General features: G+C 35.9%; 1 long non-coding RNA gene across 1 annotated transcript in view; it reads right to left on the bottom strand.

Moving 5' to 3' along the window:
• LOC119000308 (uncharacterized) overlaps positions 1-13,085 on the bottom strand; it is a 30,818-nt gene extending 17,733 nt beyond the window's left edge. Inside the window, exons 1-2 of the long non-coding RNA XR_005069288.1 lie at positions 12,974-13,085; positions 12,112-12,142 (exon numbers count right to left, since the gene is read on the bottom strand). This is a non-coding gene — a long non-coding RNA (uncharacterized LOC119000308). The remainder of the gene's footprint in view (positions 1-12,111; positions 12,143-12,973) is intronic.
• Between the last annotated feature and the right edge of the window lie 655 nt (positions 13,086-13,740).

Consider the following 13,740-nt stretch of genomic DNA (forward strand, 5'->3'; position numbering starts at 1 on the left):
TGGACATGGACAAGCGTGGTGATTGCTGAGGAAAGGGGGTTTTAAAGGTACTAAATGGTAGTGGAAAATACAATAAAGATTAAATTTAAAAAATTACAACCCAAAAGTGGGCAAATTATATGAACAGATTGTTAAGAAATATAAATATGAATGATTATTTAACATATGAATATACACCAACCTCATTTATTATAAGATACAAATAAAAGGTACAAATTAAAATTACATTCAGATATTATATTTTATCTAGAAGATTGGCAAAATTTCAATGGTTTGAAAATATACCAATGAGGGTATAAATTTGGACAACTGCTATGATAATTTGTCAACATTAACAAATTAATAAATGCATACAGAAATTGTTCCAGTAATGTTATTATTGAGGATTTATTTGACCACTATACTTGCTTATTTGCAAAAGGATATTTGTACAAATATTAATTGACTCATTATTTATAACAGCAAAACAATGGAAACAACCTATATGTATACCAATAAAAAACTTTCTATCAATTATGGTATATCCTTACCACTAAATACTCTAAAACTATGAAAAAGAGAATAAGAAAACTCTTTGTGTACAACATGGAGAGACAGCCAAGGAATACTGTTCAGTCAAAATATATAGGAGTGGGGGCAAAAAACAAGGGTAAAGAGAGAGACATACCTCTATCTTTACCTCTGAAGACTTCATACCTTTCCGTTTTTTTAACTGTCCAAAAAATTAGTAGAAATAGAAGAGACAGTATAAAGGGTCAGTACAGTTGAAACAAAGTTAGGAAAACTGGTTAGTTAAGTTAGTTTTCAAAGTCTGCTTGACATCAATATAAGTACAACCTTAGACATTTTTATTCCTTTCCTTCTTAAAACTCACTGTAGAGAGAAATGGTGTGGGCTAAATTGATGTTGCATCTCACAGTGTTACTAAGTGAAATCCCAGTGAAGCACGTTCTAACACACTTGATATACATGGACCCCAAACACCACTTTCTGGCACCTTCTTAAGAGTAAGTATGTGCAAAGAATTTCAGGACATAGAAATTTATATTTTGGTAGTCTGATACATTTCCCACAGTGTCTGAAATGCAATGGCATTTTGCACTTCTTTTCTTGACAAACGCCATAGTGGTGAGATAGTCTATTTCCACCCACATGCTTTCACACTTGATGGCTACATTGGAGGAGGACAAGTGCTATGTTTCTTTGGAAATTATTAAGGACCCATGATTAAAAAATATTTAAATATGAGGGGGTAAAACATTTTTCTCATGAGGAGCACTACCCAAGTACCTCATTGAAGAAATTATTTGGTTAAAGAGAGAGGGAGAGAGCCTTGCAATAAATGTTAATGGATTCAAGAATATATACAATAATCATATGCATTAAGTCTCTGTGGTGTGCAAAACAGAATTATAGGCACAAAGAGAGACAGAGAGATCAATAGTATATGATCTCTGCCCAAAGAGCTTAAATTTAATACAGAAAATAAGGTATATAGACAGTTCATAAAAATATAAGGCAGAATGTATTAAGTTGTGAAGGGACAAGATTTATGTATCGCAGAAAAATCACTTCCACCTGTATAGTTGCAACGTCAAGAAAAATAAGTATTATGAAGTAAAAATTTGTTATCATTCACTCAATGTTGTGTAAGAAAGAAGGAGCTGCTGAGAACTAATGAAGACAAGTTTCCTGGCTCTACCAAAGCCTGGACAAAATAGCCCCCACAATTCACTGACTTCCTTTTTGTATGGCAATTCTTTTCTCCCAGAGAAACTTTGTAGCTACTGATCCAGGATGTCTTGAGACCAAGAAATTCTTCGGAGTCGTCTAATTTCAAAAATCATCTGTCTTCACTTCGTACTACAAACTACTAGGCCTCTACGAACAAGCATCTCATGACTAAGATTAGTTGAGATACTAGTTGGTCACCTCAAAGCCCTATCAACTCCATATCAAGAGAAAACATCCCATTTCAAAACCTGCTAAGACAGGCACAGCCACAGGACCTTCTGGGATTTCAGGGAAGTACCTGCTCCAGAGCAGCAAAGCCAGAAGCAAACAAGAGGCCACTCCCACCTGCCTCCCCTATAACATCTTTTCATCTGGTAGCAAACTTTAGTACTTTTGAAAATTTAAATTTGGTGAGCCAATAAATATGAAAACAGGAAAGTACTTTCTGAGACAAATGCTTATTTTTACCACAGTATGAGAAAAGCAGTCATGGCAAGTCCCAGAACACGTAATTTAAAATACAGGGTCCTGCAGAAGTAATGCTTGCTTGGGTGTGGCTGGTAGGGTAATAATATGCATGTAATAATTTATAGTTTTTCTTTGAACATTTCACCTAAAATGTCATATAATGTGCCTGAATGTGATATTATTGTGTTATAGAATTACATGCTTAAAAGATTTTGGAATGAAAAAGGAGCATTAGTTGTGACAAACCCTTGTAATTGCCAGGAAAAGACTGTCTAACTAAAAGGCACATTTGATAAAGCTACATTTTCAGAGCCTATTATTAAATATGAACAAACTAGCTTCAGGTTGCTGTTATTTTTAAATCAGAATATATAACCATGTGTGTAAATAGAGCTTCAGTAGCCATTTCACAAATATCTATGACCATGAAACAGCTCTAAAATTGTAATATAGTCAATTTAGAACTCACAGAAATTAATTCTTATATTAAGGCAGATATAGCAAAATAAAAGACTGATTGGAAATACTTTTAAAAGTAAAACATACAAGAATTATGCTAAAGGTGATCTAACTTCATACAAGAGAATCATTCACATAGGTACTTCTGACATTCATCTCAGTACTAGTGTTCCTATCTTTGAACTTGTCTGGAGGACACTGGGCAAATAGTGAAATTCTTCAGCAGTGACATAGTCACCTCCACAGAATTCATCTTTCTTTCCTCCCCTTCTGGCTTTCTTCCTGCTGTCCCTCTGCTTGGTCTCTCACTCCATTCACACATTTCCATTTAAGTCACATTTTCATTAAAGAGTAAAAGTTACCAAAGTCCAGCATGTGTTTGCCATTATTTTCAAAGTAATCTACAAAGAATATTTAAGACTGCAAACCAGCAAGCTAGCAGCCAAAAGTATACACTACATGGACTTGCTGCTTTCTTGCAATGGAAACCTTCACTTTCATACAGTAAGCGTATTTCCTTCTGACTTCAGTTGGATCAACTTAAAATAGGAAAGAACCATCACCACCATAGCACCATCACCACCAACACACTTCAGTTTTGAACTGAGCACTGCAATTGTGCAAGATGGAGTTTCTGCCCTCCAAGGAGGCAGACAGCATCAAAATGCCTTCATGCTACAAAGAGTAAAAAACATCCTGGAGTAGAGCTGGGAGAATTCTAAACCCTTAAGAGTGTTTAGAAGTCACGTACAAGGGAGCTCCCATAAGACTGTCAGCTGATTTCTCAACAGAAACATTCCCAGCCAGAAGAGACAGCCTAAAATATTCAAAATATTTTATTGACATAAAATATTCAAAGTGATGAAAAGCAAGGACCTAAAATCAAGAATACTTTACCCATCAAAAATATTATTTAAAACTGAAGGAGAAATAAAGAGATCTCCACAGAAGAAAAACCTAAGGAGTTCATTACCACCAAAACAGTATTATAAGAAATATTAATTGGTCATCTTTAAGAAGAAGGAAAAAATACAGAAGAACATGGTCAAAGAGTAAAATGGCAATAAATATGTACCTATTAATAATCACTGTAAATATAAATGGCTCATATCTTCTAATAAAAAAACACAGGGTAGCTGAATGGATAAGTAAACACATATATATACATATGTTGTTTGCAAAAGACCCACCTCACAACAAGATCCACACAGACTAAAAGTAAAGGGATAGATAAAAAAATTTTATGCAAATGAAAATGAAAAGAAAAAGCCAGGGAGTAGTAATTATATCTGACAAAATAGACTTTTAAAAAAGGCTATCGCAAGAGACAAAGAAGGACATACATAATGATAAAGGGAACAATCCAACAAAAGGATACAACCTTAGTCAATATTTATCCACCCAACATAAGAGCACATAAATATATACAGCAAAAATCTTGCTGGACATAAAGAGAGAGACAGATAGTAATACAGTCATAGCAGGGGACTTTAATACCCCATTGATACCAATGGATAGGTCAACCAGATAAAAAATCAATAAGGAAGCAGCAGCCATAATGAAACATGAATCAGATGGCTTTAACTGATATCTTCAAAGTATTTTATCCCAAATGAGTAGAATATACATTCTTTTCAAGTGCACATGGGATATATCCTAGGATAGGCCACATGTTAGGACATGTAACAAGTCTCAATAAATTTAAGAAGAGGGAACTCATATAAAGCATCTTCTCTGACCATAATGCTATGAAACAGGAAATCACACACACACACACACACACAAACAACTGAAAAATACACAAAGACATGGAGGCTAAATAACATATATTACTAAACAGTGACTGGGTTGACAATGACAACAAGGAAGAAATAAAATAAATCAAAGGAATCTGAGAATACAACAACCCAAAATCTATGGGACACAGTTAAAGCAGTCCTAAAAGGAAAATTAATAGCATTACAGGCCTATGTCAATAAATAACAACAACAAAAACAAAAATCTCAAACACACAATCTAACTTTTACAATGAAAGGAACTTAAAAATAAAAGCCCAAAGTAAGTACAAAGAAGGAAATAATAAAGATCAGAGGAGAAATAAATGAAATAGAGTAAAAAGAAAAAAGACACAAGTCTTTAACCCTATTCATCAAGAAAAAGAGAGGACCTATATAAATAAAATTTGAAATAAAAAAAGAGCAGTAATAACTGATACCAAACAATTACAAAAGACTATAAGAAAATATTACAGACAACTATGTGGCAACAAATTGGAAAATCTGTAAAAAATGAATAAATTCCTAGAAACATATAATCTTCTAAAATTGAATCAGGAAGAATCAGAGAATCTGAATAAACAGAATACAACTAATCACATTGAAGCAGTAATTTAAAAAACTCCCAACAAACAAAAGTCCTAGACTAGATGGCTTCATAAATAAATTTTACCAAACATTCAAAGAACTAACACCTATCCTTCTCAAACTATTCCAAAAAATTCAAGAGGAGAGAAAACTCCCAAACTCATTTTACAAGACTAGCATTATCCTAATTCCAAAATCAGATAAAGACACTACAAAGAAAGAAAATTATAGGTCAATATCCCTGATGAACAAAGATGTTAAAATCCTCAACAAAATTAATTAACATTAGCAAAACAGATCCAGCAATACATTTAAAAGATCATACACCTTGGTCAAATGGGATTTATTCCAGGGATGCAAGATACAATATCAATAAATGTGACAAACCATATAAGCAAAGTAAAGGATAAAAATCATATGATCATATCAATAGATGCAGAAAAACATTTGATAAAATCTAGCACCATTTATGATAGAAACTCTCAGCAAAGTAGAAATAGAGGGAATATATTGCAATGTAATTATGGCCATATATGACAAACCCACAGCCAACATCACACTCAATGAGAAAAAACTAAAAGCATTTTTCTTCAGATAGGAAAATAGACAGCAATGACCATTTCACCACTCTTATTCAATATTGTACTGGAAGTCCTAGCCACAACAGTCAGACAAGAAGAAATAAAAGGCATCCAAATTGGAAAGGAAGAAGTAAAACTGTCTTTATTTGCAGATGACTGATACTATACATAAAGAACCCCAAAGATTCCATCAAGGAACTATTGTACTAGAACTGATCAATGAATTCATTAATGTGGAGGGTTACAAAATAAATATCCAGAAATCAGTTGTATTTTTATACACCAATAATGAACTATCAGAAAGGAAAACTAAGAAAATAATCTCATTCCCAATTGTTTCAAAAAGAATAAAATACCCGGAATAAACCTAACAAATGGTGTAAAAGACCTGTACTCAGAAAATTATAAGACAGTGAAGAAAGAAACTGAAGAAGATACAAATAGGTGGAGCATGTACTGTATTCATGGATAGGAAGAATTAATATCATTAAAACATCCATACTACCCAAAGAAATCTATAGATTCAACACAATTTCTATCAAGATTCCAATGGCATATTTCACAGAACTAGAACAAATATTCCAAAAGTGTATATGAAACCACAAAAGATCCCAAAGAGCCACAGCAATCTAGAAAAAGGAGAACAAAGTTGAAGGAGTCACACTACCTAATATCAAACTATATAACAAGGCCATAGCAATCATAACATCATGGTACTGGCATAAAAACAGACATACAGATCAATGGAAGAGAAAAGAAAGCCTAGAGTAAACCCATGCCTTTATGGTCAATTAATATTTGACAAAGGAGGCAGGAACATAAAATAGATAAAGGTAGTCCATTCAAAACAAATGGTGTTGGGAAAATTGGACACATATAGAAAAAAAAGAGAGAAACTAGACCACCTATTACACCATACACCAAGAATAAACTCAAAATAGAATAAAGACTTAAATGTTAGGCTCAAAACCAAAAATTCTAGAAGAAACATAGGAGGTAAAATTTTAGGCATTTCTCATAGCAATATTTTTTTTCTAATATAGCTCCTTGAGTAAGGGAAACAAAAGAGAAATAAATTTATTTATTCTTTTGGGACTACATTAAACCAAAAAATTTTTGCATGGCAAAGGAAACCATCAACAAAATGAAAAGACAACCTGATGAATGAGAGAACATAGTCACCAATGATACATCTGATAAAAGGTTAATATCCAAAATATATAAAGAAGTTAGAAAACTGAACACCCCCAAAAACAAACACTCCAATTTAAAAAGGGGTAAAGGACCTGAATAGACACTTCTCCAAAGAGGACATACAGATAGCCAAGAGACACATGAAAATATGCTCAATTATCAGAGAAATGCAAATTAAAACCACAATGAGATATTACCTTACAGCTGTCAGAATGTCTATTATCAGTAAATCACAGACAAGTGTTGGCGAGGATGTGGAAAAAGGGGAACAACCTTCATTCACTGTTGGTAAAAATGCAGATTGGTTGGTAGGAATGCAGCCAATGTGGAAAGCATTATGGAATTGCCTCAAAAATTAAGAATGGAACTTCCTTATGACCTAGGAATTCCACTTCTGGAAATGGATCCCAAGGAAACCAAAACACTAACTTGAAAGAATATATGCCCCCCTATGTTTTTTGCAGCATTGTTTACAATAGCCAAGATTTGGAAACAGGCCAAGTGCCCTGCCCATCAGTAGATATGTGGATAAAAAAGCTGTGACACATTTATATAATAGAATGCTACTCGGCCATAAAAAAGAAGGAAATCTTACCTCTTCTGACAGCATGGATGAACCTGGAGAGTGTTATGTTAAGTGAAATAAGCCAGTCAGAGATAGACAAATATCACATTATTTCACTGATGTGAAATCTAATGAACAAAATAAACTATTGAACAAAATAGAAACATACTCATAGGTAGAGAGAACAGAATGATAGCTTTCAGAAGGAAGAAGGACTGGGGCTGAGTGAAAAAAGTGAAGGGATTACAAACCACAGCAACAAAAACCTTATAGACGTAGACAACAATATAGTGAGGGAAAGGGGGGTGGAAAAGATACAAGAGGGTAAAGGGGGGGTAAATGGTGATGGAAGGAGACTTAACTTGGGATAGTGAAACACAATACAATATACTGACAATGTATTGTAGAACTGCACACTTGAAACCAATAAAATTAGTAATTTTATTAACCAATATCACCCCAATAAATTCAATTTTTTAAAAAAGGGAAAAATTACATTTAGAGGAAGGAAGATTTGGTACCAAGTTCTAATATAAAACAGGGACTCCATTTTATTTCTGTCTCTGGTATACATTCTCTCTTTTAAAAGAAAAAAATATTTTTAAAAATTATGCCACCATGCTATATAAATAGCTCTTCTCTCTCCCCCTCTCTTTCTCTCTCTCTCTCTCTTCCTTTCCCTACACTTGTTCACTCTCTCTCCCTCTTTCACTCTTTTTAAATAATATTTAGCCACCTCAAAGTGTTACTGGAAGGATTCATCAGTATGCTAAGTGCTTTAAAGATCAAAAGCAAAATATAAATACTTAAGTTTTACTATAAAAGTTCAATTAAATGAGCTCACAGCATTTGATTTAAATGGAATGCATGTAAATACACCATCCACAGATAGCCAAACAAACAATTAAAGAAGCTCCAGCTAAGACTCATAGCCCACATGACACTAAGCCTTTGCTATCCTAGAATGTTTCAGAGCTAAAAATTTCTCAGAGATCATTCAGTGCAAGTCTTTCATTCTACAGACTGAGAAAAGGGAAGTCACAAATGATAGGCCAAGGCACACAGATGGGTAAGGACAGACATGGGGCAACTTTTCTTAGTGCCCACTAGTGCTTCTGACATCACGCCATGCTAACTACACAATGCCAAATATGTGGAAGAAAATAGCATGCTCAAATATTCAAATTTCAATAGCAAGTTGAATTGTTCGTATTTGTTGCCACACATCTGCATAATGGTAAATATAGATATACTGATTTAAGATTGAATTTTTTTCATTCAGTAGAAGTATCCTATAGACACGTGTTGATTCTCATTTGCCTATCTGAAATAATTTTCCCATTGGAAAAGTAGCTGTAAGCATCTATATCTATACTTATGTTCTATGAATCCTCAAAAAATATGCCAGGGCTGCTCTGCAGAGTAGGTAAATGTGGGTGAGACAAGGCATGAGAATATTTTCAGCTGACACCAATCACAACTAGAGGTGTTGGCAACAATGAGTAAAAATGGTCATTTACACCAATACTTAAACTGACAGCTCTTCTTTCGAAAACCTCTCAAATGAGATTTATTCTAATTTGGAATTATCTCTTTAAAAAATTTTTAACAGACATGTCAAAGTATCTATTAACACACTAATAATAAATACCCAGCACCATCTGGAACGTCACACAATTAGTGAGCTCTGGCTCTGGAATGCTGGCACATCTTACCACCAACCCAGTGCATCCGTTCTGGTTTGTGAGGCTGCCTTAAATTCTTTTCAAGTAAATTGGGAACTTCAGACTTTTAGTGGGCATCAGAATCACATGGAAGAGCTGGCTAAAAACAGATTTCTGGCACCATTCCCAGAATTTCTGATTCAGTAGGGCTGGGGAAGACCATCTAAAAATTTATCCATTTGGGATGTGCAAATTTAATTTGCATTTCTAACAAGTTCCCAGATGCTGCTGATTCAACTTAAAACCATGCTTTGAGGACCAGTGGGTTAAAGAAAAACCATGCAAATGGAGTCAACTGGTTTAGCTCTCCTCAGATTAGCTGCCTGGGTAGAAACACCACAAGGGTTCAGAGAACAGTTGGTAAATAACCAGGTAAAATTAATCCCCGAAGACAGGAGTTTACAATGAGTAAGGCTAACGCTGACCCAGAAGGGTTTTGTTTGATTCATTCACATAGCATGATTTTTCAAATTGAACTGGTTGTCAACTTTTAAAACTCAAAAAATTTATATAAACATCCCAGACCTGGCTTTTCTCAATGAATCAAATACAATGGCTGCCCCTGGTAGACAGGGTGCCAGGTCAGGAACTAGTCTGCACATGACTTGCTTCATCTGCTCAGACTGCCTCTTGCTGTTGCTGTGTGTTTGTGTAATGCATGTGAAATTTTCAAGGCTCCAAATATTTTTTGGTCAGTTTAGTTATCTACTGTACACAGCTCTATCAGCTAAATCAGGCAGGCCACCACTTGTTCCATTTCAGTGTGTTTCGTTTGAAAGCAGCCTACATGTGCAAGGAAGGACGAGGCGGAATCTCCCAGAGATGGCTGGCATCTTTAGCATTGGCCAGGCAATATGTTAGTTTTACTTTAGAATAGCTAAATATTATAATACTTAAGTTTTAAAGCACTTCAGAAATAATAAAAAGCTCAGAAATGATGTGATCTGCTATGTAGAATGAATACACTCAAACGTATAGTTTGATAAATAATGAAATATATTTTCTTTTTTATCTTATTTTAAAAATAGTTTCTGTATCTATGCACTACTTGATTTTATTTTACTCCTCAATTCTTAATTTTCACCCAAATCTTTTTACCCTTTCCTAATTTAAAAATTTGACCTATTATGTATACTTTTAGAGAATTGTTCAAACCTGTTTTGGAATAACACAGAATTATACTAAGTGAAATAGTCACATCATTCTTCACACATTTATTATGAGGTTTTTGGGAGAGGTGTTCAGGTTCTAACTTAGTTAGCTGTGGTCCCAGGACCAGCATCACCTGGGAACTCATTAGAAACAGTGGCTTCCAACCCACACCCACCAAATCAGAAACCTTGGCAAGGGGGTCTAGCTATCTGCATTTTATCCAGTTCCCTGGGTAATTTGGATGCAAAATAAAGTTTGAGGACCACTACTCAAACCATCAAAGAGATATGATGAATGTACTTGTACAAAAAGTAAGGTATAATGCCAAAGGATTTTGTGAAAGTGATTTCTGAATAATTTTAGAATACACCTAGTTGGGGGAGGAGGTCAAGAGGTAGAGGGGTTAAGCAAAAAGGAAAAAGGACTCATAGACACAGACAACAGTGTGGTGATTGCTGGGGGGGCAGCGAGGAGTATAAGGGGACTAAATGGTAATGGGAAAAATACAATAAAGGTTAAATTAAAAAATTAAAAATTAAAATGAATAAAATGGTAGCAAAAATAAAATAAAATATGTATTTTTGGTCAATGTTATTCTTCTCTATTCAGTAGTACTCATCTGAACATAAAAATTTTTCTTTTGCATCTTTCAGAAGAAACTTCTGTGTTTTAGAATTTTCTTTCACAACTAGCTTTGAGGACCATAAGTTTTATTTTATTTTATTTTAGAATGATAAAAGAGGCCACTACGCTAGTGAAAAGGCAAGAAGATAAACCCAGTGATATTTTGCCTCATCTCTTCTCAATATTCTTAAAAGTCAAATGCCTGTGGACTGTCTGTCACTCAGGCAACTGAGCTGAAGTAGTCTCTTTTTTTATTTCTCCAACCATCAGCATGATGGTCTCCCTTTGAATCCAATGCTCCTCAATCTTGAGATGCTTTCCAATCTGAGAAAGCTTTTCAAAGATATCCCGACCTAAGCTCCATCCGTCCTCAGAGATCCTGGCTTGGTTGCCCTTGGATGAGACCAAGGCCATTGGCAGGCTCTGAGTTTTGAAGAGCTTCCCGGGTGACTCTCCTGGGCAGCTGGGACTAAGAAGCCCTGTGTGCCTCCTGCCCCCTCCCCGCCCCTCACTGGCAGCAACTAAAAACCAGATATCCAGGCTCAGCCCCTCTCTCCCTAGGGAATGTGAAACCAACTCTCCCTATTTGAGGATAGCAGTTGAGTAACTAAAAAATCTTGAAGAACTATCAAAGTCACTCAGTTTACACCAGATAAAGATAAGAATCATGCACTTTTTACCAAATCCAAACACTTTTTACCAAATAATCAGAGCTAAATTCCTTTTTCTTTGACTTAAAATTTTGGATAATTAGCTTAACTCTCCCCTTGCTCTGGCGTTTAGAGCGAGCCCATTGTAAAAGTTCTGCATTCTGCTGTCTGCTTGACCTCGGCAAAGAAGAGAAGAGGGTGGAACTCAATTCTCCATTTTACTTTGTGGCTGGAGTGTTGATCCAACCAAATCTAAACACCTCCAGTCTTTTTGTGGATTGTTACTTGTGAAAACATTAGATTTGGATCAGAATTTAGAAACAAAATGTTAATTCCTTCTCTGCACCCCACTCAACACTTCTCTTGTTTATTTATTTATTTTTGTAATTTCCAGTATTTTTTGTGACAATGCTCTCTTCCCACTCTTTCCTCATGACAAGCTAAAGGATCTTTGGGTTTTGACCTTCTGGTATGAAAACATGCATCACAGCCATGCTTTTTCGGCTCCTTTTTTTGATTTAGGGAAGTGGCAAGAATGTGTGGAACAATCACAAAGTTCACATTTCCTCTTATAAACAAACGAAAAGGGCAACTCACAAGGGTTTCTCACTAACTTCAGGGAAATTTTCTTTAAAAAGAAAGAGAGAAAAGAATGTTTAAGAAAAGGTTTAATTTTATGATATCCATAATGACCATGACATTGGGGAACATAAACCATTTATGTCCAAAAGTTTGGTGAAATTACTATTTTGCCTTATAGCCTTGTGAAGATCTGAGATGGAATCTTGGTTTTATCCTCTAATTGTGTGACTTAGGGAAAATTATCTAACTTCCCTAAACCTTGTTTTTCTTCTGTAAAGTGATCTCACAGGATTATTATGTAGATTAAATTAGATAACACACGTAAAGCATTTGCACAGTGTCTGGCAAGAAGTAGAGAGTCAATACAAAGCAATTTATCCTTATTATCGCTTTAGGCAGATTCCCTGATGGCCACCAGCTCAGGCTACATTTCTCAACCTTCACTTTGTTTGCAACAAACTGAGGCATTAAACCATTCAAAAACAGTGATTTGAGATGTTTCCACAGCAGATAAAAGTTCTAAGCAAAAGGAGAGAAGTAGCAAACTAAAAAACCACAGAATACATAAAAATCGCATAAGCAGGCTTGTATAATGTAATATTCACTTTGGAGAAATAACCCAAAATATGAGGCTGATCACTCCAAGCAGACCTGTAATTATGGAACGCGAGGCCTGCGTCATCAAAAAACGAAGGGTGTGCCTGTCATCCTCACTTCACCAGATCTAGAGGAATGGGACTCACTGAAACCTTGCCACAATGCATATGCTGGAGCAGACAGTACAGGACAAGCCTACGTACAACTGTGGTGCAGAAGCCTTCAAGAGCACTGTTCCCTCTTGAAGAAGTCAACCTCTCCACCCCCACCCTCAACTGACCTATTGGCTCAGAGCCTCTGTTGGACCGTCCAGGCAAGCAACAGCTCCACTTCCTGCTACACTCAAGATCCTCCCCAGGGGTTTTCATTCCAAGCCTGCCCTTACTCTTCCTCCAGGGGACTCCTCTAGGCTCACAGTCTGTGGCATTTTATGTCCGTCAGAAGACACTCCAAGAAGAGTGGGAATGAGAACTATTTTAACTCACAAACAAATCTGAAAGGGGGATGTGGCTCCACACTCCCGGATGAAAGAGATCTAGGTTTGTGAATCACTGAAAATAGCAGGGAATCAGACAAGAAGGGCCTTGTCCCAGAGTAACGGAGATTAAAATAGGTCTGACCTTTGTCCACAGGATTGTTTGGTCTCAGTCTTACTTAGCTGCTCCAGCTGAGGACTTCCGAGAACCTCCATCTGCATGTTGCGAAACTTATCTCTGGGTCAGAGGGTGGTTTCTCCCTGAACACAGAGGAGACGCTTATTCAGGGCAGCACTTAAATGGGTCTTGTGGCTGCTAAGCCAAGAAAATGAAACTTACTGAAATTCCAATCTTTTTTCCCCTCCCTGCTCAAATGAAGTTAGAAACAAAAAAATGAGAAAGAGAAACAGAGATTCTCCAACCCCAGGTGAAGTTATGTAATGGTCATCCATGTACTCATTCCCTCCAGGAGGTACCTGAAAGTCCAAATCCACTTGTGTGGCTTCTCTGCTTAGAAAGCTTATTGTGAGGGGTGGAGAGGGGATAAGCCAAATGTTGCCTTGTCTGGGGA

The sequence above is a fragment of the Sturnira hondurensis genome, unplaced genomic scaffold (assembly GCF_014824575.4).
Source record: "Sturnira hondurensis isolate 20B ecotype Veracruz unplaced genomic scaffold, ASM1482457v3 Scaffold0015596, whole genome shotgun sequence".
Taxonomy (NCBI): domain Eukaryota; kingdom Metazoa; phylum Chordata; class Mammalia; order Chiroptera; family Phyllostomidae; genus Sturnira; species Sturnira hondurensis.